The 25,310-nt window shown below is 41.4% G+C and overlaps 1 pseudogene; it reads left to right on the top strand.

Annotated features, from left to right (window-relative positions):
- The first annotated feature begins 24,604 nt into the window (after positions 1-24,604).
- Positions 24,605-24,981, top strand: LOC109447099 (acyl-CoA-binding protein pseudogene; annotated as a pseudogene).
- The last annotated feature ends 329 nt before the right edge of the window (positions 24,982-25,310 follow it).

The raw sequence follows: 25,310 nt of genomic DNA, 5'->3' as shown, positions 1-25,310 counted from the left end.
TAGGATAGTCTCCCCTCCCAAGGATCCTTAACAATCATAGGTGCAAAGTCCTTTTGCCACACAAATGAACATTCAGGTTCCAGGAACTAGACTGTGAACATTTTTGGAGGATCCTGATGCAGCTTTCCAGTCTGCCTTGTGGCCCCCGAAGATTCACATCTATCCCACGTTAAATCTCCTCCTGTCTTTTGAGCTATCGCCATTGCTGTGAGAAGGAATGCTTCCATCAGTCTAGCGCAGCGGTTCCACAAGACATGTGGAGTGAAGGGCCCCACCTAAACCCAGTTTAGAGCAGAGCCGCCAGCTGCTCCACAAACAAGAGGAAGCCCTTCAAGAGCAGAGTCTGCCCAGCTAACACTCAAATGTGAGAAATAAATGCTTGCTGTTGAATGCCACAGAGCTTTAGGGTAGTTTGTCCTGCAGCAATACGATTCTTTTATTTGTACAAAAACTTTAATGCCTAAGGAAAAACTACCAACGTCCTTCCAGTTGTTTAGAATACTGAGAGTCGTGAATTTTAACGCCTGTATATGCGTGCACACACACACACACACACACACACACATACACACACACACACCCTTCATTTTATAGTGTATCAGACTTAAATTTTTAGTGCTTTGTAAAAACTGCTTCAAGAAAAAAAATGTCATCTGGGCTTAAGCAAAGAGGAATCAGAGTAAAATCAAAGAAGGCGGTGATTTAAACTAGAGGGACCACCTGTCTTGGAAAATCAACAACAGAAGACTAAAGTATGCGAGAGGGAGTGTACTGAAAGAGGCTTACAAAAGATCTGAATAGTCTGTAAAGAACACCTTTACATATTGCACGTTGACTCTTTTTTTTGTTGGTTTTACAAATTTTGCAAATTACAAAGGGTTTCCCAAAGTGTTCTTTGCAGCACTAGTTCAGCAGTCTTAATTGATGTAATTGTTGTTGTTGTTGTTGCTATTGTGTGTGCGTGCCGACAGCCAATTGTGTGCATCTCTTCCTAACTCCATGTTCAGTGGTTCAGTGACATAAGGTTGATAGCTAGTAATAAGCCATGCTGGGAGTATTTACACCACAGAAATCTTGCTTCAGTTATGGATGTGTGCACTGGGTCATAATAGAAAGTGTATTTCTTACACTGGGTCATGGTCAAAAGCTCTGAAAGCCATGGCTCTCACAATGATTGAGTAAACTTCAACTCCCCGCAGTACTAACAATCTATTTGTGTAAAACATTTCTGCCCCTGGAAGCAAGGGCTGACGGCAGCAAAGCCAATGGTGACACTAACCAGATTAATTTAAAACAGGCATTTTTCTATGGATGTGTTCAGGTTTCTGTGTTTTTCTTCATCCTCTATCCAGCTGCAGGAGCTGAGGGGTGAGGTATGCGTGGATATTTCATCCTAATGTTTTGGGCTATGTGTTGCAATTTATATCCATAAATATATGATTGCAATATATGTCGATTATGAAAACAATGGGTATTTTGGTTGTATGACTTCAAGAGATGGTGGTGGTTCCTGCTGCCCTTCTCTCCAACCATGTCATATGAGCCAACAGTGCCATTCTGGGTGAGATGGGTACAGAACTGGCTTTGAACCACGCTAATGGCCCTTGTCTCAAGCCAGAAGGAACTTGCACAGCAATTTGAGAGACCTTATGCTCCAGAATAATTCAGCAGCTCACCTCTTCTAGGAACTAGAAGCAGATCAAGTTGGCATTGCTAAATGAAAGTTTTTGAACAATCTCTGTGTCTGACAAGAATCTTAAAATCTACTTTTGTGTGTTCATGTTTATGAGGAAATGGAGACGCTCCTCTTTGAATTTCCTAGATATTGATGAAACATATATATATATATATATATATTGGCAAGAAGACTCAACATTTTGTTTTTGCTTTATGACTTTCTGTGCATTCCAAGCCTTAGGCATATTTAGGCCCTTGGTACCACTTCCTGCCCATTTTACTTGAGTTCCCCACTTTCACTGTAGCAGAAGTTTATTCAAGGGCATGGGATAGTTAGTGGTGTAAAAGGAACCTTCCTGAAGCAACGTTCTGCCAACCAGTGCAATAGCCTTTAGTCAAGCTCACTTCCTGCCCCACCCCCGTTTCCTGCCCACACAATAAAGGTGGCATTGGCAGGACTTGACCCACACCCAAATCTCCAAAACCTCATGATTTGATTTGATCATTGACTCTATTGCGCTTGCCTATGTAGTTATGCAGATTCAGTATCAAGTCAAGCCCTTGCCCACTCACCACAACTTCCAACCAGACTGGGGCCACTGAGTCACTCCTACAGGAGAATATTGGAGGCCCACTTGTGTCAGTGCTCCCAGAAAGCGCCACTTAGCCAATAAAAGCATAAAAAAGTAACAAAGATTGATGTTCTTGGTAGTCGTCATAGCTAATTCTACATGCCAGACGGAATTCTGGGTGCTCTACTTCCATTAAATTACACAATTCCTCTGAAACGTATGCTATTGACATCGTTTTACAACTGAAGAAAACTAAGGTTAAGTAGCTTCCTCAAAATCAGAGCCCGTAAGTGACAACATTTGGATCCACAGCCAGAAAGTGTGGTCCCCAGGCTCAGGCTCTGAGCAAGAGGGCAACATACACCTAATTCCAAGCCCTTCACACCTCCCTGCAGGTTGGGTTCTAACTTTGGAGGGCCCTCCTCACCCTGTCCTTGGCTCTCTCCAGCCTCACTTTTCCCTAGCCCCTCCTCATCCCACACTCCCTATGTGACTAATTCTCAACACACTGAAGTTGCAGCACTGTTTGTAAACGCTTCTGCATAAGCTATTTCCTTCCATGTGGCCCATTCAGCAAATGGTAATGCCACTGACTGTGTCTGAAGTTATATTTTTAAAAGACGAATCAGCTTTAAATATTAGTGTTTGACTTATACATAGAAAAACAAACAAACAATCTTATGATGTATCTTATAATGGATGACAGTGATCATTGTGGTATGATGCCATAGTCAAAAGCCACTAAAATAATAATAACCACAGCTTACATTTGGTTGCTTGATACGTGTGATCAAACAACTTGGTGAATGTTTAAATAAAAAAAAATGTATTACAGTAAAGACACATCGCCATTAATCCCCCTCAAAATACTCCCCCTTCTGGGAGCGGCCAGATGGCTCAGTTGGTTAGACCGCAGGCTCTTAACAGCAAGGTTGCTGGTTCAATTCCCTCTATGGGATGGTGGGAATTGCAACTAAAGATTGAAAACGGTGACTGGACTTGGAGCTGAGCTGAGCCCTCCACAACTAGACTGAAGGACAATGACTTAGAGCTGATGGGCCCTGGAGAAACACACTGTTCCCCAATTAAAAAAAAGACTAATTAAAAAAATATATATATATATATACTTCCCCTCCCTTTGAACACATGTATCCCACCCATTCTTCTTGCCACTTTCTGAAGCAGTTCTGGAAGTCTTCTTTCGTGAGTGTCTCTAGTGGCACTGTCATGGTTGCCTCGATGTCCTGAATTTATTCAAAATGTTTACCTTTCATGGTCATTTTGACTTTGGAGAAGAGGCAGAAGTCGCATGGTGCCAGATTCAATGAATAATGTGAATGAGGACACACCATAATGTTTTCATTTGACTAGAAATTGCAGTACCGGGAGTGATGTGTGACACGGAGCTTTTCCATTGTCATCACAAAATACAGTGAATGCTGCTGCCAAGTGCCATCCAACAACAAGGCAAGGATCTTCAGTATAGGAAGGGGTGCATTGAACCTTAGTAACAGTGTGTGACAAGTTTCAACTTGTTATATGTAATTAGTCGGGTATGAGGTACAGTTGAGAGAAGGTGTGTTTTAAAGTGTGCCGTAAATCATCCTCCATCATGACAATGCTCTGTGTTACACATCACTTCTGGTACAGCAATTTCTGTCAAATAAAAACATTATGCTGTGTCCTCATCCACCTTATTCACTGGGTCTGGCACCGTGTGACTTCTGGCTCTTCCCCAAAGTGAGAATGACTCAGGACATCAAGGCAGCCATGACAGCACAACTAAGGACACTCACAAAAGAGGACTTCCAGAACTGCTTCAGAAAGTGGCAAGAACGATGGGATAAGTGTGTTTGAAGAGAAGGGAAGTATTTTGAAGGGAATTAATGATAATGTGTCTTTTACTGTAAGATATTTTTTTAATTTAAACATTCACTGTATTGTTTGATCACACTTTGTAAGCCCTCACAATATTAAACTTCACCTGAGCCCTGTACTCCAGGAAACAACAGTTAAGAAATCCTCCTATCTTTTTGTTTTCTGAAATGCTTCTAGACTTTTATTTTCTGAAATCCCTACCCTTTTGTGTTCCAGAAAACAGCAAAAGGCAAAGAACCCCCCTGCTCTCTCAAAGTGACTTATTTAAATAAGGCCCACCTCCTCTGTTCCTCACAATTACCGTATTTACTTGATTCTATAAAACCGCAGATACTCTTTTGTTCTTTGTGATTCCTCATTAATGGATGTTCTCCTTATTGCAATAGACTAAATAATCTCCTTAATTGTCCAGTGCATTTTGTCTGACAGTTTGGTGCCATGATTTGGCTGACGTTGGGCCTCTCCCTCTGATCCTCATTCACTTAACCCAAGTAACCAGGACTTAGCCTTCTGTGTTTCCTTCCTGACTGTCCACTGAAGGACCCGATAGTGAGTCTGATTCCTGTTTCTATGTTCCAGACTCTTGTCTATTGATAGTACAATAAGAATTTGATTTTTATTCTTTCTGAGTAACTTCCTTGATTTCTAGAGCGAGCTTCTTTTGGTTTCATGGACTGAGCATTTGTGATCTTTATAAATGGATTGATGGTTTATAAAGACTTTGTCTCTACTGGGTGAGAGATGATAGATAATCTGGCTTGTTACTCTTTTCTGTTTATTTGTCAATTTGTCTATTTTGAACTCAAGTCAATTAAGAATTTGTGCACAATGAGAAGAAAATAGTTCTTTGAACTATTTAATGAGCAAGCGAATTTGGTATTTCTATGTTTATGCTTGACTCATGGCTGCTCCTCTATCTGTATTTGTATGTTTATGTATCTGGTAGTTTAAAATATATTCCTACATTCACATGGCATTACCAAAATAGATTTAAAAATCTCTTAAAAGAGCTCTACTCTGACTGGCTTAGAGGTAATAAGCACTTACATAAACTGAGTATTCCTAAAGTTCCTGTATGATACAGAGAGGGTGTATCTTTGAGTCTGTTAATAAATTTGTTCATTTTTTGCCACGTTGAGAAATTGAACTAAAGGGGGTGTGTTTTTGTTAATAGAAAAGGACAGTAGTTTTGTCCTGAAGAATAATGACAAAACCTGAATGAAAAAGTATAAAAAGTTGTAGAAAGTTTATACACAGGGAATTTTACCTGCTGTGGTCAAAGCTGGCTAATATTTATGACTAATTCATAAAATTTTCAAAAAAAAAATGACCAGACCCAAAATTCTGAGATTATTGGTCTGTTCTTGATAAGAGGCTGTGAAAGGTGATTTTTACCTTCTGTATAATCTGCCTAGATAACAAAGTTTCTGTATATTATAAGAATAATTTCCTGTTCTGTATGTTGACTTTGTCTTGTCCTTGATTATTTAAGAGAACAAAGTCTTCTCACATTTGAAGTTAAATTAAGGTTCTTTACTATCATGCTACCTCTTATGTTTACTTTTAAAATCCGTTATTGTCACTTTAATTAAATTGATAACCAAGTATTATTCTCAGGAACTCATGATTCTATCTTAACCACTGTTCAAATCTCTTGAGAACATTTGATATTTTGCCTTTCCTAAATTGAATCCTAAATGAGATCTTTTAAGGCTGTCTTTAAGATTTCCCAGAGGGTCCCTGGAAAACCACAAGCAATTTGTTCTTTCACCTTATAAAAAGAGTGGTGCAGGAAATAATTAGGTTTATTTGATATGCTGATGATTTGCATGGAAAACATTGTCAAATCAGAAAAGATACTTAACCTTTCCCAGGTTAAATTTATGAGTAAAACATTATTCATATAAATATTTTGAAATGATATGCTGTATGGGCAGTTCCTAGAGAATTGCCAGTGCTTTCACTGTCCAAGATGTGTTTCTATTTATCAGACTCCTAGTGTTGCTTTGCCTGATATTAGATCAAAACAATATAGTATTATTAGTCATAAGTCCACTCATTTTTTAAATGTTAACTTGGTCACAACTTTACTTCTTTAATTTGAATCTAACACCCAGGCTTGTGGTTTTCAAGTAAGGATTCACATGATTTACCTATGGAGTTTTATTAATATATAGGTGTTTAGGACCTACTCCAGACATTATGAATCTCTTGACTTGATGTTTTCAATATATTTCTGGTTTATTCTAACTATGTGCTTAAAATTCAAGGTACATTATATCTCAGGATTATTATGCTGTATCTGAAGGTATTGTCTCTACAAAGATTATGTTCGTCTGTTTTTTAAAAATTAGATGCATGAACCACTCTTTTAAAATATGATTAACCATTATGTTTATAGATATTTTATTTAAAACTTGTTTTGGATTGACTTTATTTTGTTTTGCGTATAATAGAAATATCCACGTTTTCTTGTCAGCTACATTATTCTTTTAATAAACTTTCATCAGATCTTTCATTTTTGAAAATGATCAGTAATAAATTAACTACAACCATTTCAAGTCTTTTGTCATCTACAGATAAATTTTTCTTTACTCTGATGCTTCCCTGGGAAGGCTTGCCTATACCTCCCAGGTTTTTCTTCAAGTGATTTTTCTTCAACAAAGGATTGTCTCAGAGCCCCATGAAAGGGACTTTGTCAGGTCCTTTTAGGCACAAGCTTCTGAAGGCCTCACTTGAGCCCCTTAGAGACAAGGAGACTGAGTCAGCATTTCCAGGACAATAGTCAAACAACAGATGGGTTCATGAGATTGCTAACCTAAGGTAGAACAGAACAAGAATTAACTACGTAAACTGGGTGTAGAACTGGTCCTTTACTGGATTTGTCTGAATTATAAAGCATCATCCTTTTGTTAGTCTTGCTTTTTGGAGTGTCTTGCTTTCTTTCCCAGTGTCTTCTGCCCTTCATTTCATTCCTTCTGCTGTAGCTTTCTAACTGGGATCTCTGCCTTCCACAGATATTAGGGTTGACTTTTAAAAGACCATTACAGTATTTTCTGGTCGAGATGGCAGAGTAAGTCAATGTTGTGCTGGTGTCCTCTCACGAACACATCAAAATTACAATTAAACTACAGAATAACCATCACTGAGAATTACCTGAAGTCTAGCTGAAGAGAAGTCCCGTAACTAAGGACACACAGAAGAAGCCACGTCGAGACTGATAGGAGGGGCAGACACTGAGGGGGCTGGTCCCCACACCCACATATGGTAGTTCAAAATCAGGAGAACTATCCTGGCTACAGAGCTCCCCCCTAAAGAGCAAGGGTTCCCAACCCCACACCAGGCTTCCCAGCTCAGGGTTCCAGCGCTGGGGAGAGAAGTCACCATAATTTATGGCTGTGAAAACTGGTGGAGATTGTGGCTGAATGAGATAGAAAGTGGCTGGAGTCCCAGGTGCTCCTCTTAAAGGGCCCATGCATAGATTCACTTGCTTAAGCTCCAGCATTGGGCCAGCAGCTTGAAAGGAGCCAGGGACATACAGGGAGGAAATGAATTGTCTGGATTCAGAGAAAAAGCTGGAGGGACAGCTTTCTTTCAGTGAGTGCTGGTGGAAACCATTGTTTCTTGGTCAAGCTATCCCCCATCCCAGCATGCAGACATGGGCAGCAACTATATCTGAGTCTCTATCCACCTCGCTAACACTATTTGCCCTGCCCTGATGATTCTCTGAGACCTCACCCAAATTGTGGGCCCACCCAAGTTGCTTTCAGTGTCTTTTCCATACCAACAGCCTGTCTTGGATCATGATATAGACTTTCCTAAAATCTCTCAAAGGTTTAAAAATCCCAAATAAGAAGCATTTGGCTTCACCATGACCTGTATGTCTTGCTAAGCAGCCCCAAGCGGCAGCCGGCCTTAGTTTGCAGTTTAGCCTCTCCCAGGCACCTCCAAGCACAATGCGGGTGGAAGTCATCTGAGAATTACTTTGTGGCTTATGCCAGGTAGCCCCAGGCAGAGCACAGGCTGCAGCTGAACTTGGCCTGTGGCAGGGCCCCACCCAGGAGACCCCGTGATCTGTGTGACCAGTGGCTTCAGACAGAGCCAGAGCACTACCCAGCTGACTCTGCAGATGACACCCCCAAAGGGCAGACTTGGCAGACACCAAAGCCTCACTAAAGCAAATCCTGCTCCATAGGGTCAGCCTCTGTATAACTCCTCCACTGTAGTCACAGCCAGTCCTCACACCCAATCAGCCTGAGGGTCAGTTGCTCCCACTAATGTGCAAATAGCAACCAAGGCTCAACTATAACAGGAAGGTACACACAGCCCACAAAAGAGGACACTCCTGGAGCACCCAGCTCTGGTGACCAGGGAGACAGCGCCAGTGAGCCCCGTAGGACACCAACTGCATAAGGCCACTCTACTAAGACCAGGAGACATAGCAGCCCTACCTAATACATAGAAACAAACACAGGGAGGCAGCCAAAATGGGGAGACAAGAAACATAGCCCAAATGAAAGAAGAGAACAAAGCTCCAGAAAAAGAACAAAATGGACACAAGCAATCTAGCAAACACAGAGTTCAAAACACTGGTTATAAGGATTCTCAATGATATCAGGGAACACTTCAACAAAGTGATAGGAAACATAAAAATGGAAATAGAAAACATAAAAAAGAACTAGTCAGAAATGAAGAATACAATAACTGAAATGAAGAATACATTCTAGGGAATCAACAGTAGATTAGATGAAGCAGAGGATCGAATTAGCAATTTGGAAGATAATGTAGCAGAAAACACCCAATCAAAACAGCAAAAAGAAAAGAGAATCCAAAAAAAATGAGGAGAGTTTAAGGGGTTTCTGGGTCAATACCGAGTGATACAACATTTGTATCGTAGGGTTGTCAGAAAGAGAAGAGAGAGAGCAAAGAATTGAAAACCTATTTGAAGAAATAATGACAGGAAACTTTCCTAACCTAGCAAAGGAAATAGACATACAAGCCCAGAAAGCACAGAGAATCCCAAACAAGGTGAAGCAAAAGAGGTCCAGACTGAGACACATCATAATTAAAATGCCAAAGGTTAAAAACAAAGACAGAATCTTAAAAGCAGCAAGAGAAAGGCAGTTCGTTACCTACAAGGAAGCTCCCACAAGACTGTCAGCTGATTTCTCTACAGAAACTTTGCAGGCCAAAGGGATTGGCACACAATATTCAAAATAATGAAAAGTAAGGACCTACGGCCAAGATTACTCTCCCCAGCAAAGCTATCATTTAAATTGAAGGAGAGATAAAGAGCTTCCCAGACAAGAAAAAGCTAAAGGAGTTTATAACAACCAAACCAATATTACAAGAACTGTTAAAGGGACTTTTTTAAGAAGAAGAAGAAAAAAAGATAAAAATATGAATACTAAGATGGCAATAACTACATAGTTATAAACAATTACTTTAAATGTAAATGGATCAAATGCTCCAATCAAAAGACATAGGGTGATTGAATGGATAAGAAAACAAGACCCTTACATATGCTGCCTACAAGAGACTCAGTTCAGATCTAAAGACAACCACAGACTGAAAGTAAAGGGGTGGAAACAGATGTTTATGAAAATGGAAATGAAACAAAAAACAACAAAAAAATCTGGGGTAGCAATACTTATACCAGACAAGATGGATTTTAAAACAAAGGGTGTAACAAGAGACAAAGAAAGATCCAGTACTCCCACTTCTGGGTATTTATCTGAAGAAACCTAAAACAGTATTTTGAAGGGACATGTGCATCCATATGTTCATTGCAGCCTTATTTATAATGGCCAAGATAAGGAGGCAACCTTGGTGTTCATCAATGATGGATGAATGGATAAAGAAGAGGTGGTACATAGATACACGGCAATGTTACTCGACCATAAAAGAGAATGAAATCTTGCTATTTGCAGCAACACAGATGGACCTAGAGGATATTATGCTAAGTGAAATAAGTCAGACAGAGAAAGAGAAATGCCATGTAATCTCACTTATATGTAGAATCAAAGAACAAAACAAACAATCAAAACAGAAACAGACTCATAGACATAGAGAACATTTTGATGGTTGTCAAGGTGAGGGGGGATTGGAGAGTAGATGAAAAAGGTGAAGGGATTAAGAAATACAAATTGGTAGTTACAAAATAATCATGAGGATGTAAAGTATAGCATAAGGAATATAGTCAATAATATTGTAATAACTGTGTATGGTGTCAGATGGGTACTAGATTTATCAGGGTGATCACTTCATAAATTATATAAATGTCTAATCACTGTGTTGTACACCTGAGACTAATACAATATTATATGTCAACTGAAATTGAAAAATAAAAAAAATATTAAAAAAGAATTACATAGGACTGAATGATGAAGGATGATTTTGGCTTGTGTTAAGAATACTGTTGCTATTTTAATGCTCTGTATTCTAGATTTAAGGAACACTTTAAGATGTCTTTTTTCTTAAGCTGTCTAAAACTTACAACAATTTAATAGATTATGCTTTTATAAACATAAATGACACATTTGATCTTTTTTCTTTCTGCCTGGCCTGTCCAGAATTCAGGAACTATGACATATTCTTTTCACATGGCAATGTAGTCATTTGAATAGGTTCAAAAATGATCAATCTTTCTTGTTAGCAGTATATAATTGGAAACATTAGTTATGCAACCATGGCCTTGCCTGAAATGTCATATTTGAGAATGATGCTCCCTTTAAGCAGATATGACCAAACACTTTTAAGAAACAAAGGCTGACTCTCGGAAGCCAATGCTCACAAAGCCCTCTTGGGAAAACTGTCCTCATACCTGGCTTATAGAGTTCCTAGCATTTTTCAAATTATTTTCGAAGAATAAGATTTATCATGATCTGGCCCCTTTCTCATCTCTTCTCACTCACTCCATGCTTGAGCCACCTGAAATTATCTGAAGTTCCCCAAGCATGGAATGTCATTTTACCTCATCATATTTTGACCTAGGCTAGGATACACACTTATCTACATATTGGCAAACTCTTGTCCATCTTTCAGGACCCACGTCAAGCACCCTTCTCCAGAACTCTCCCTCCACCCTGGTGACTCTCAGGCAGGGGTGCCCACACCTTCTTTCACATCCCTTTTGTGCTTACCTCCAGCTCTGCACCTGCCACACTCTCCTGAAGAGGTTTGTTTCCATGTCTGTCTCCCCAGTACATTCTTATCCCCTTGAAGACAGAAACTGGGTCTTATTTAATTCATGCTAGCATATGGCTTGCATATAATTAGCATTCAAGTAATACTGGGTTTGTTGAATTAACTTACAATTGGTTGAATTAAACTGAGAGTCCAATTTTTCATAGTGAAGGAAGAGAGGGGAATTTGAAAGGGGACATGTGAGGTATTGGGATCTTAACCTTTTGCCTTTGTGGGCCCCAAATGCCTTTTACAGAGATAATAAGAAAGGAAGAGGAAAGAAAAATCTTCAGAGTTAATATCTCGGTGGCAAACTGGGTCATACTGAAGCTGGGGATATTCAAATTGGTCTTCTCTCTAGGGAGACAAACTACATAAATTAATACACTGAACCATGGCCTGAAGAGCCCGGAGGCTTTAATAAATAAAGAGATGTACCCGGCCAAACAAGAACATAACACTGCCAAATGTCCTGACGTTTCAGTTACAATAACAATGTTTCCTGCGCCAGAAAGCAGCTCAGAGAACATTAAAGAATTTTTGTGCTCCTTTTAAAATTCTCTTTGATTCGAAAGACAACTTTGGCCTCTCCCAAAAGCAAAGTGGACATCTCTAGTCTGCGCAAGGCTCCTGCTTGGCTCCAGCTTGAAAGAAAAGGCTATTTCTGGATCCTTTCTCTCAGCATTGTTCTCTCTTCTGAGGTTTCTCCATTTATCTAGGACAACAACAACAACAAAAAATGCTGGTATTAAAGAGATAATTCTGCTAAGAATAGCAGGCAGGACTTTGTCAACAAGACCTCTTTCATAGAGAAAGAGAGATTAATTCTTGGGATGAATGCCCCCTACCATACCATAGAATATTAGAACATTTGAGCAAGAAGGGACCTTATAAGTTATGTCATCCAACCTCTTATTTTACAAATGAAAAAAATCTAAAGTCTAGAGTGGTGATTAAACTTGCTCAAGGTCAGAGTGTAGGGCTAAAATTGGTTTAGGATTCCACTGTAGTGCTTTATTAATCCAACTTTCTTTGCTCTTTGAAATACCACTAACTTTCATCAATCAAAAGTTACTTTAAGCATATAGTAAGGGTACATTGCCATTTATTCTACTTTTAGAAATAAAGATTAATTTTTGCAAACTTATAGTGTGGTAGAGACTTTTAGAGTTCACCTACACCTGGGTTTCCTTCCTTTCCTTCTGGTCACATGAGATGATTAGACTGTCTGCCCTCTGCAGTTGGGAAAAACCACAAAACTAGTTTTAATCAATGGGATTGGAGCAGGAGTAGCTTGTGTCACTTCTGGGCTGAAGCATGTGAGCCCATTATGAGACCTTCAGCAGTCTTTTTGCTAGCTGTGGCCACTAAGGGGGCCACTGGCCAAGCCTCCACGAGCCTGGATCTGGAGTGACAACATGGAGCAGAGTCCTCTGCTGGGCCGTGCAAGATCTGTAACATGCGTGAGAAACTTTTATTGGGTTAAATCACTTAGATTTGGGGTTCTGTTTGTTACTGCAGGATAAGCCCTATCTGCCTGGGTTGCCATGGCATGAGAAATAATGCACATTAGTTTATAGTAAGGTTTAAATGTTTATAGTAGCTCTTTCCTTGGGATCAATTTTGATATCAATTTATAGGAATTAATTAGACATAGACTCTTTCTTCCAAGATTTTATAATATATTGCTGGAAAGAGAATGTGTATAAACAGTTATAAAGGTCTGAGATTGTGACAACTGCCATTGAATAGTGCTGAAAATGTGCTATGGGGGAGGGTGATGATGCCCACTGATAGGAGAAATTATGGAACATTCAATTACGAGTATTAATTGAGCTCTTCTTATATGCTAGGAATTGAAAGACGAGGCCTTGAGGGGTAGGTTGGATTTAGAACTTCAGAGAAGTTAGGAGGTCATTCAATATCTGAGTGGAAGGGAGATGAAATCCACTTTCATTTATTTTCTTCAGAAACTTTGCTTTGAAATTCCTTGAGATTCTGGAATTTGAAGTTGAAAACCACTTTCAAACTAAACCAAACTAAGCCTCTATTTCCTGAGAGTTTAGAAGAGGATGGTGTTAGTAATGTTTGAAAAAACTTTGACTCTTCCATTGAGTGTGTCATTTTGGGCAAGTTATTTAATTTCTCTGTACCTTACTTTTTTTTTAAGAGTCTCTGGTCTTTCTAACACCAAGCAATTTTTAGTGGGGTGTAACAGTGTTTTTCCAGGATTCATCAGCTCCAAGTCAAGTCGTTGTCCTTCAATCTAGTTGCCATTTTCAATCCAGTTGCTGGGGGGGGGGGGGGGGAGTGGGGGCGTGGGGGGGGGCGCAGCCCACCATCACATGCAATTATTGAACCAGCAACCTCGTTAAGAGCACACACTGTAACCAATTGACCCATCCGGCCACCCACCAGCAGCTCAGATGAAGTCGTCTTCAATCTAGTTGTGGAGGGTGCAGCTCACTGGCCCATGTGGGAATCGAACCAGCAACCTTGTTGTTAAGACCATGTGTTCTAACCAACTGAGCTAACCGACTGTCCCCAGTACCTAACTTGCAACATCTGTGAATAAAAGAGATGGATTGGACCAGTGTTTTCCACTGTGTTTTCAAAGTTTGTATCATGAAATAGTTATTTCCCAAGACACTTGATGAAAAAGAGTCCTAAAGTCAAAAAACTGGGAAATTCTGTCTGAGATTCTCGCTTAGAATCTCTCTTAGAGATTCATGGTACATGTTAGCTTATTAAAGACTCTGAAAAGTCCTACTGCAAAGAAACTTGTTTAGATTTGTTTAATCCGACACTTACAAAATTTATTTGACTATAGACCTATCCCTGTCCTCACCCCCTTAAAAAAAAAAATTTGTTACCACCAAATGGAACAGTATTATTTGAAACATTCCTTGGAAAATGCTGATCACTAACTAGCATGGTTCTGTAAGATGAAGATTTCCTCTTAGCTTTCTAGCTTCTCACAGCCTCAGTAAATTTATTTCTCACTAAACATTTTCTCCAACTTTTCTGTGAAGAGCAGTGTGCAAATACTAGTGCCCCTTGTCCCAGATTCATTGAAAACAAAAAGGTGGGATAGAAAAATATTTTATATTTGACAATAGTGCTATACTTTCTATAAATTCATTATTTCATGATGGCTTTGCAGCATTATGGTGACAGAGAAGAATGATAGACACTATTGTACTTATTTGAGGTGTAAAGCCTCAAATGAAAGACATATTGCTGTCCTCCCTGAGTTTACAATACAATGAGGTAAATAGACAAGTAAATACTAATAATGGTGAACACTACAAAAGCAGGTCATTAATTGCTAGGCCTTAAATGCTTTATGTGTACAATAACTCATTTGATCTTCATAAAAATGTAATGAGGTAGGTAACATATCAACCCTGACCTTTACAGATAAGGAAACTGAGACAAAGATAGTTAAATAGATTACTCAAGGTCACACAGCTAGTAGACATCAGAACTGGGATTCTACTCCAGGGATATCAGTTCAGATGCATAGTGTTTAACACTATGCTAGTTTGTCCTTTCTGTGTGATAAATATTAGGATCGGTCAGCACAGATTTAACACCTAACACAGCAGGTGAGGAGGGTTAGAGAAGGCTCTTTGAAGGAGGTGGCACTTGAGCTGAGTCTTAAAGGTTGAAAATAATTAGTCAAGCAGAGATCAATAAAGAGGGTTTCTAGATAGAGGGAACAGAATATGTGCCTGTAGATGAGACAGCTGGTGGCACCTTTGAGCCATTACATTTAGCTTTGCAGGTCAGAGGCATGGAGTGTGGGGAGGGGGAAGTGGGGCAGATGAGACTGACGAGGCTGGCAGGAGTCAATCACAGGGGACCTTGTGTATTCTGAGGGTCTGAGGTCTTCTCATAGAGGCACTGAGTGGAGGGGAAGCATTGATGGCTTTTAACTGGGGAAGCCACATGTTCTGAGAGTTCATATTGATTTTGGAAGGATGACCTCATTGTGAAAAAGTCCAGTAAAGAAGCAACTTCAGTAAGTAACCCATATGAAAGGTGAAGATGGTGAATTCTGAAATAAGGAGCAACCATGGAAATGAAGAAGTAAACACAGGTGAGATACACGTGTATATAGGAGGTAGAACCAAAGGGCTCTAGGGAGAGACTGGATAAGTAGAGGGGCAGTGATCAGAGATAGCCAAAGAGAGAGTCTCTAGAGTAGGGTTTCTCAAGGGTTCCTTGGCACCATTGCTATTTTTGGCCAGATAAATTTTTGTTGAGGGGAGGGGTGTGACTGTCCCGTACATTTTACGATGTCTAGCATTACCCACTACATTTCAGTACAATTGATTTAATTTCCCTGCACCCTCCAAATGATAACAACTAAGAATGTCTCAAGACACTGCCAAATGTACGAGGGTCAGGGGTGGTGATGGGAGAGGCAAAATCACCCCTGGTAATGTTTCTCAGTGTGTGGCCCAAAGACCAGCAACTTTGGCATGGAAATTTTTATTAAAGGTATCTTCTAGAGCCCTAAGCCAGATCTACTAAGTCAGCAACTCAGAGGTTGAGCCCAACAATCTTCACACAAGCCCTCTCAAACTCCCAGGGAAGTTTGAGAACCACTGGTACCACAGAGGAGGGAGGAAGACGAGGTTGAGGTCAGAGGCTAAGGACAGGGTCAGACACATCCTGAAGAGGGTGTATTCTAGGTGGAGATTAGGAGGCTCCTAGCAACCCTGGTTGAAGCAAGGTCATGGGTGTGCTGGGGGCAGGAACCATCCTGTCTTAGGTAGGAGATGGGAGTTGGGTAAATGGATCCTCTGAGTGGAGACCATTCTTTCCTGAAGCTTGGGTGTAAGGGATGGAGAGAGAGCTAGAGGATCATGCAGGGTCTAAGAAAGTTGATTTATTTTTTGGATTAAGCTTAAATATGTGTACAACTTTTGGCAAAAGAACCAGTTGGGACAGGGCTGAAAAGCTGCGAAAGAGAGAAGTAGAAGGTCTATGAGAGAGTAGATCAGAAAAAGTGAAATTTGTGAGTAAGCAATCCAAAACATCAGAGAATGAAGTGGCAGAGACCATGGTGTGGTTTAGGGAGAGGTAGTGAAAAGTTCATTACTCAGGTTCCAAGTCAGCCCTGGGAATGTGCTTGGATCCTGGGAGGGTCCCATTGAAGATTCAGGCCTGGCCTACACCCGTGCAAAATACCTACTGAGTTAAGCCAAGGACAAAGAACTGAGTCCTCAATTATTTGGGCTCACCAATGAAAAGGGTTTCCTTTATTTAATGAGTTTCATTGCTCAAATTAAGTTCTTTGTCCACCTCATTGATCCATTTAACCTGTACACAGAGCTCACTTCAGTGGCCTGGAAACTAAGTTCATAAATCACTGTAGAGTCCTGGATTCTTGGTGTGAGGGAGCATCCTAAAAGGTGAACTGGTCTCTGCCCCCTCTTTGGGCAGGTAAGGCATATTTATGCTCATCCTCACAGGTAATTCAACCGAACTCCAAGAGAGAAAGAGAGTTGCTCCAGGAAATGGAGAGAGTCCCCTTGGTAGTCAATGATGTGCTTGATACCAATGGCTCCATGACTGGGTTTGAGAATTATCAGAGTATAAACCATAACTGACAATTTCAGAATGATAAATACGAATCCTGAATGAAAACAAGCACTATTGTTGAGAAAACAGCTAGCTAGTGCTATACAACTGGAAAGAGCATAGGGGCCAGAGAGGCAAATTCTCAGGCTATTTGCTGCACTCACAGCAACTTATGGACTTCCTCCCTGTATATTGTCATGCTGGTGCCCTCTGAACCTGTCCTAACCTCAGCAGATTGGACAGGAAGTACACACCTGAACCAAGCACAGCCAGGTTATAGGCTCTGCAAAATCTTTGTTCAAACAGAGACTTTGCTGGTCAGCTGGACCAATCAGATTCCCTCTCTTTGGACTTGGAACTGCAGCTAAAAAGAAAAAGGTGGTTAGTTTGTTCTGAGAGCACAGTAGAGAAGGGCTTGGAAGGAGGAGGAAGAAACCTTATCACGCTGACAGTGGAGCCCTGGGTGAGGCTCACCATGACCTGGATGCTGATCTTGCTGTGGTTTCAGAGCACGTCCTGAGCTCCTGATGGGGGCTCCAGGCTCTGGGAAGCCCAGGGGCCCCAAGACCCGGCACTGACGCTGTTCCTGGCTTAGCCTATGTACAAGCATAAGGCTGTGATTACAAACAACCAAACCAAACAAACCAAACCAAGCCAACAAAGCCTTTCTTCCTTCTTCTAGCAATCTAGAATCTGTTGTTTGCCACCAGGGGTGTCCAGCCTGTTTCTCTACTTTAGGACTCTCGTCCCTGGTGCAGCACCAGCACGTACGCGTGTACTTCCTAAAAGGAGGCCAGAGTGTCCCAAGCAAAATCTTCATGTCCCAGTCCATTGGTAACCTCTGATCACAGGAACAATTTCAGGGGGAAGAAAGGCCAATGGATCCATGGTTAGTGTCTGTACTTGCGGTACAGATAATGCAGCTGAGCTTAGGAACAACAAGACTGCCTGTGGAGGAGAACGAAAGAGGCAACATCTAGCCAGAAGAATTCTCAACCAGACTTCTGGTAACATACTTACCCTTTTCCCTTCAATCAACCAATGCTGGGTTCACCAAGGTGAGCAAGATCTGTTCCTTGCTCTTCAGAAGCTCATTGTCTAGTGGGAAAACAGATATGCACACAAGTATATACACTACAACGTGATGGGTGCCATGATAGTTGTGAAGGCAGATGACATGAGAGCATACATTGAAGACAGGAGAAGAGTATGTAAGGTCTTAAAGGCGAGGGAACACGGTAAGTTGGGGGGACAGTACCCAGGGTGCTATGGAAAGGCATAGGATGAGGGAGCAGAGGGATGCTAGAACGGATGTGGTGAGGCCAGGTCACCACGGGCTACAGAGATTCCAAGCTTCCTCAGTTTCTCAGGTGCTCTCTTAGTGTGTCAGTTATTTTCTCATGGTACCCCGAAGCCAAAAGATACACTTAACAGTTCCGTGTATTAAGTACTTGTGTCCAACCAGCTTCACAAGTATTTATGTCCTAACAATTACTGCCATTTGAAAAAAGTACACATAAATTGACAGAAAAACTACTATTGCATTCTTAAAGGATTACAGTTACTTATGAATAATCCTATTCATATGTACTGTTGGGCTCTGTACAATCTTCCAAACCTTGGAATCAGATTGGACACTACCATCTTCATTTTCTGGCACATTTAATTTTTGGTGACATTTACCTTTTATCATCATGGTCACCCCAAACCTAGCTTTGCAAAGACATGAGGTTATTAAGAATCCAGTTGGCTCTAATGCTGAACTGTGAACTCTCTCGGGCTCTTGTCCCTCAATGACAAGTATCGCTGCATTTCCCTGAAAAAACAAGGAAAATATCCCGGGGGCCCCTGTGAGTTCCCTACAGTGCACGGAGGCACCCCAGAACCCAATATGGGAATCCTGGGGCCACAGTACAGTTCGTAGTTTCTAAAAGAGGTACAGCAATGAAACCATAAAACTAAAACTTGGAGTTAGTCATGGAGTGCTAGTCAATTGCTTACACTCAGTGAAAGAGAAAAATCTTGATCTTATATAAAGGAGATGAAGAAATGAAACACTGGAGAGTAAAGATGATAGCAAAAGATATACTATGTGCTTGAGAGATTATTATTAATTGTTTATGAATGGTTTTGTTTTTGTTACCTAGTAATAATCCTCAGCCTGGGTGGGAGGAGGAAGGATAGAAAGTCAAATCACCCACCCTCTTCCCAGGCCTGTCAGTGAGTCATTACACTCACCTTTTTGTTGTGTTGGTGACAGTGTGCTGGGTGTGTGTCCACGCATTTCTTTCCTGTTCCAGCCAAGCATAACAACACTCTGAAGCAATTGCTCTGGGCTCGACGCTTCTTACACTCCGATCCCCAGTTTTTGGTAAATTGTTAGTGGAATTCCAGGATTTCCAAAGGACTGCAGCAGTGACAAATGTCAAAGGAGACAGAAAGAAATGAACAAAAGAGAAAAAAATCAGCAGGCTGCAAAGACATAACTTACTTGGAATGAAAAGACCACCTCCGTGAGGCGGATAAAGGATAGAGAATGGCTGCCCTTTATCCGCGGGAGATGAGACAGCCTAAAAGGAATTGGTGCCCTGAAAAGAAAGGGAATAAGAGCTCTGGAGAGAGAGACAGGAGCATTTTCCTGTCACTTGGACAGTAGTGACATTATTGAGTCCCTGCCCATGTTGCCTCTGACAGGAATTGTCTCTCTGGGCCACCTGAAGAATGGGTAGCGACACTCCTAAGAAGAACAGGCAGCTGCCTGCATGGCATGATTAGAAAGTCACAGAAACTCCCCAGCCCTAGACCGAAAATAACCTCCCCACAGCCTGCCACCAAGCCCGAAATGCTCATCACAGACACAGTACTTTTGAATTGGGGCACTGCGTCTCCAGGGTTCCTCTGTTAGAAACAAAGGTGTTACTTTGGAAGGATAAAGCATTAACTTACAAGTATTTGTCCAAGTATAAAAAATAAAGCCTATTTTTAAAAAATTGAAAAATTTAATAATAAAATTAAAAATGGAGGGGAGAGAATACTTATACATGTTGTATATATATATATATATATATATATATAGTATTTCTAGCAGGATATGTAAGAAATTGATTAAATTAATTGTTTCCAGTGGTAATTCAGAGCCTGGCATCAGGAATAGGGGGAAAACTTTTACTGTGCATCCATAGTTTTCCTTTTAAATTTTATAGCATGTGATTATGAGGTCTGACAATTAAGTTTGCGAACTTGTTGCAACAATGTTGCTAAACATTTTTGATATCAGAGGGTTTATTCATTATGGATTTGTACCAACTGGACAAACAGTTAACCAAGTTCACTATTTGGAAGTGCTGAAAAGGCTGTGTCAAAAAGTTAGACAAAAATGAACTAAACTTTTCGCCAATAATTCATGGCTCTTGTATCACGACAATGCACCAACTCACACATACTGTCTGTGAGGGAGTTTTTAACCAGTAAACAAATAATTGTATTGGAACACCCTCCCTACTTACCTGATTGGGCCCCCAATGACTTCTTTCTTTATCTGAAATTAAAGGAAATATTGAAAGGGAGACATTTTGATGACATTCAGTACATCAACGGCAATATGATGACAGCTCTGATGGCTATTCCAGAAAAAGAGTTCCACAATTGCTTTGAAGGGTGGACTAGGTGTTGGTCTCAGTGCATAGTTTCCCAAGGGGAGTGCTTCAAAGATGACTGTAGTGATATTCAGCAATGAGTTCTGTAGCACTTTTTCTAGGATGAGTTCACGAACTTAATTGTCTGACCTCAGTTTATTTGAAAATAAATTATTTCACTGATAGAAGCCTGTGACCACACCCAGTGTCTGTTTTTGCTAACATCTAATGATACAGGTCAATTCTGAATACTCAGTTTGAGTTTCCCTTGATTTTTCACCAAAAAGTTGCAGGGTGGCAGGATCCTGGCAGGGGACCAGAGGCGGCTCCTGTGTCAGCTCTCCCACCCAGACATACCCAGACAAGATGCCCATCCCTGCAAGATGTGTGGCTCCTGGCACTGCAAATGGATGTCCACCTTGGAGACTCAGACCACGTGGTCTGACTCCCCTCGGGCCCTCCGGTCCCCAGAAGTAAAGGTAGGGCTGGGGTGAGTGCTCAGGGAAGCAGTTGCCTTTTCTGAGCACATTTTCTAAAAGGGAAGTTCTTTCAATATTTTTTTTCCCCCAGTAGGTAATTTGTTGATGTGCTAGTTGTTAGTACTATGATGCAAAAACAACCTTAACAAGAGCATGTGACACCAAACAAAGTTGGCAAAGGGAGTTGCTCTTCTATTTTTCACCTGTTCGTCCTCCCATCAACCAGGAACCATAAGCACATCTGCAATATCCCCAGCACCTTCCGTATTCTTGTCCCTGAGGGTAGATCCTGCCCATTCCTCTGCTTGGCTCCCACCACCAGCGTTTTCCTCTTTGAGGACAAAATGGTGAGAATTACCAACCAACACTCGACTTCAGATTCTTTCCCCCCTTTCTAGTCTCTTGCTCTAGATGACTAGCACACCTTCCATATTGTCCTGGGTTATAAAGCCAAACAGCTTGCACAAGACTGAGAATGGATGACAGTTGACTTCCTGTTTATTGCAACTCATTCTTCCCAAGAGGTAAGAGCATTCTAATGGCCTCCCTGCCACTCAAGGACTCCACTCCTCCTTCGGAGATTCCCTAACCAGTCAACACCATATCCACTTGAGTGACCCCTAAGCACAATGCCCTCTCTCTGGCACTGGTTGGAGGAGGATAAAAATCTAACTGAAAATATGTACCATTGTCTGAGGAACTCTTGACTCATAAGGGAGGCACACATCGTACTTTAAAAACCCCAAACAGAACAACATAGCGCAATAACAGCAGAAGTATAGCGCAGATAATTACAGATAGGGAAGCAGATGGTCTCAACCTCGTGGAATCTACGAGGAAAACTTCCACAGGAAAAGGTTAAATGATAGCTCTGACAGGCACATGGCAGATGGAAGAAAGGCAAGCTTTATCTTGCATCTTATCTGTCCTCCCCACTCTTTGAAGGCTAGAGAAGTTCTCTGTCATTAGGTGTCAGAGCAACAGCCATAAACAAAGGGAAAGGCCCCCACATTTGGCAACTTGAAATACTGAGAGGATAAAGGCAGCTGAGTGAGGGAAATGAAATGCTGCTTTACATTATTGCCTCTACCTTTCCTACTTGGAAGCATTCTACCCAGTGGTTGTCTCTGATTGCATCTGTCCCACTAAACAAGCTTGGGAATGTTCATCGTGTACATCTTCACATTGATTAGTGTGATTGGCAGAATCATGGTCCCCCAAACATGTCCTGCCCTAATCCCAGGAACCTGTGACTATGGCATGTTACATGGCAAGGGGGGATTAAGAGGGTAGATGGAATTAAGGTTGTTAATCAGCCGACATGAAGAAAAGGACATGATCCTGAATTGTGCAGGTGGTCCAGTGTAATCACAGGGTCCTGAAATGTGGAAGAAGGAGGCAGAACAGTGTCAGGATGATGGGAAGTGAGAAGGACTAAACCGGCCATTGCTGGCTTTAAAGATGGAGGATGGGGCCACCAGCCAAGTACTGCGGGCAGTTTCTAAGAGCTGCAATAGGCAAGAAGGATCCTTCCCTAGAGCCTCCAGTAAAGAACACAGCCTTGCTGATACCTTGACATTAGCCCAATGAGTTCCACTTAAATCTTCTGATCTCCAGAACTGTAAAATAATCCATTCGGATTGTTTTCAACCACCCAGTTGTGGTAAGTTGTTAGTGGCAACAAGAAATGAATAGAATTAGAAAAACAGATCCTCCTTGACCAGGTCAAGACAGAACCCACCTCCAAAGCCTTCCTGGAGGGGGTCAGCTTCATCAGCATCATTCATAAATGAGGGTGAATCCCACCCACTGGCTCTTAGCTGGGGCAGCAGGAAGGTCTGAGAAAAGTCTCTGACCTTTGACGCCGAATGTCTTGGGGAGAGATGAAATAAAATGGTGCCCAGTATTTATAAAAGGAGATAACAGGAGTATTTGCTTAGAGGTCCAGGCATTAAGTGTTGGAAAGAACTGCATGAACTCAGGTGGCAGAAGCAGAGTGGGCTTTGGCCTGAAGGTTGGGAGGATCTAGAGAGGTAGAACCCAGGAAGAGGATGCTGCAGCATGATGGGTTCCCAGGAACTGGAGAGTTTAGAGGGGAAGTGGTCATCCACTGTTAGAAAGAACAATCTTGGCCTGAGGGATTCACTAGCACACAATACAAAGTGTCTCCCCAAGCTCTGAATTTCTTGCAAATTACAAAACTAAACCTTGTGGATTCATCAGAAAAGCGAAATGACCACTGAATGGTATGAGAAGTATAACTTTTAAAAATTCCGCAGAAACTCATTACTAACTCATTCATTCCTAGAATCAGCTTTTAAAAGTTGTTATCTTTAATGCTCATGTGGTAGAGAATTGGGCATCACAAGCTTTATTTTTCCTTCAAAAGAAAGCAACACAAAATGAGTGTAAGCTTCCCTTCTTTTCTCAACCCTCCTCCAGCTGGTACCATCTTCTTTCCTCAGGAAAACAGTGAGGAGTGAGAACAGGAAAAGAGGGCAGCATTGATGAAAACCAGAAAAGCATTTCTTGCCCATTCTGCTCAGTGGAGGTGATCACTGCTTACTGATCCAGGAAACATAACCCTCAAAACGGGTGTGGCCTGAGATGCAGCAGGTTAGGGGATGAGGCAATGGGACATATGTGACAGCCACAGCAATTCTATCGGACACACTTTGAGTTCCCTTTAGCTGGAACCCAACCCTTAGGTTTGAAACCTCTAGAAGCAAAGCTCCTGTCCACATTTTTCACTCCAACCCAACCCCTCACCACAAGTGCCAAGTAGAGTGCTGGGCACAGAAGGAGATTCCATTAAACCCTTGCTGCGTGGCATGAGATTGAAGATGCAGCCAACATCCTGTCTCCCTCCCAGCAACTGTGACTGAAGGCCTCTCTTCCAGCAGACTCTTTCTGTACCAGGTCACAGGAGTTTAAATGAGACCATGTAGCATTAATCAAATTGGAAAAGATGTCATTAAATGAATACTTTCAATCTGAACACTATTGGATGGCTAACGGACTTTGGGATATAATCTAACTTCTTAGTTAAGCAAATTTAGGATGACTACACTTGTCGCCTGTCTCAACCACACACCTTCAGTTTCTTACCCTCTTCCCTACGTACCCACTAAATGACTCAGTCCTCTGAGCACATCAGATCCTTTCTGGCTATTCCTCTATGTGGAATGCCCCCCTCCCCTAACCCCCACACTCCTTTCCCCACTTGTATGGCAAATTCCCATTTATTTTCTAAGACTATTTATGTATCTTTACCAGTAGACTTTTTTTGATGGTCAGGCTGGACTAGAGGTCCCATATACCTCTAGTGACTGTTACTTGTTTTAAGCATAATGAATATTCACCTTCATGGACTGTGTCATTTTGATATTTGTATCACCATGGCCTAACAAAATGCCCGGCATGTAGTAAATTCTCAATAAATGTCTATTGAGTGAATGACCCAATATTAACAGCTACTCTTTATTAAGCACATTTTACTATGGGCATCACATTAGGCTAAGCTTTATTCTGCTTCCTGTTCCTCACTGTCTCCATGGGCTGCCTGGAATCCTTGCAAACCCCCAGCATGCATAAGGCTGAGTTTGACAAAGCTGTGGAGGACATTATGCACCTCAAGACTAAGGCAGTAGATGATGAGCTGCTGTTCATTTATAGCCACTATAAGGACGTGACTGTGGGTGATATAAATATAGACAGACTGCCATGTTGGACCTCAAACACAAGGCCAAGTGGGAAGCCTGGAGTCAGCTGAAAGGGACTTCCAAGGAAGATGCCATGAAAGCTTACATCGACAAAGTAAAAGAACTACATTTAGTCATCACAACAGTCATATCAAGTCAATTTGCTCTCCCATTTTACAGATGCAGACACTGGGGCCTGGAAAAGTGGAATAATCTCTCCCAAGTCTACCCAGCCAGTCAGTGGAAAAGCCAACATTCATAGCTGGAAATCTTATCAGATTCTCTGGGGGGCCTTCTAAGTCTCCTAAAAGGGTTATGGACTACTGCTTTAGTTTAAAATAGAAGATTGGGGCTCTAGGTCATATTTTTCCCACTTGTCCTTCAATCCACACCCTGTGTCACATGAGTTTGCAGTTCCTGCCATGAGAGGTGGAATTCATGTTTTTGGCTCCATTGATGTTGGGTTTGGCCCTGTGATTTGCTTTGGCCAAAGTGGATGGGAAGCAAGCATAGACATTAAATCCCTCAGTGAGGTTGGCTTGTTCTTTGTGATCTCTCTTTCCCCCACTGGAAGTCCATGCCTCAGGAAAC

This window comes from Rhinolophus sinicus, chromosome 17 (assembly GCF_057876585.1).
Source record: "Rhinolophus sinicus isolate RSI-liver-muscle chromosome 17, RSI-T2T, whole genome shotgun sequence".
NCBI classification, from domain to species: domain Eukaryota; kingdom Metazoa; phylum Chordata; class Mammalia; order Chiroptera; family Rhinolophidae; genus Rhinolophus; species Rhinolophus sinicus.
This window is presented reverse-complemented; position numbering and strand designations above follow the sequence as displayed.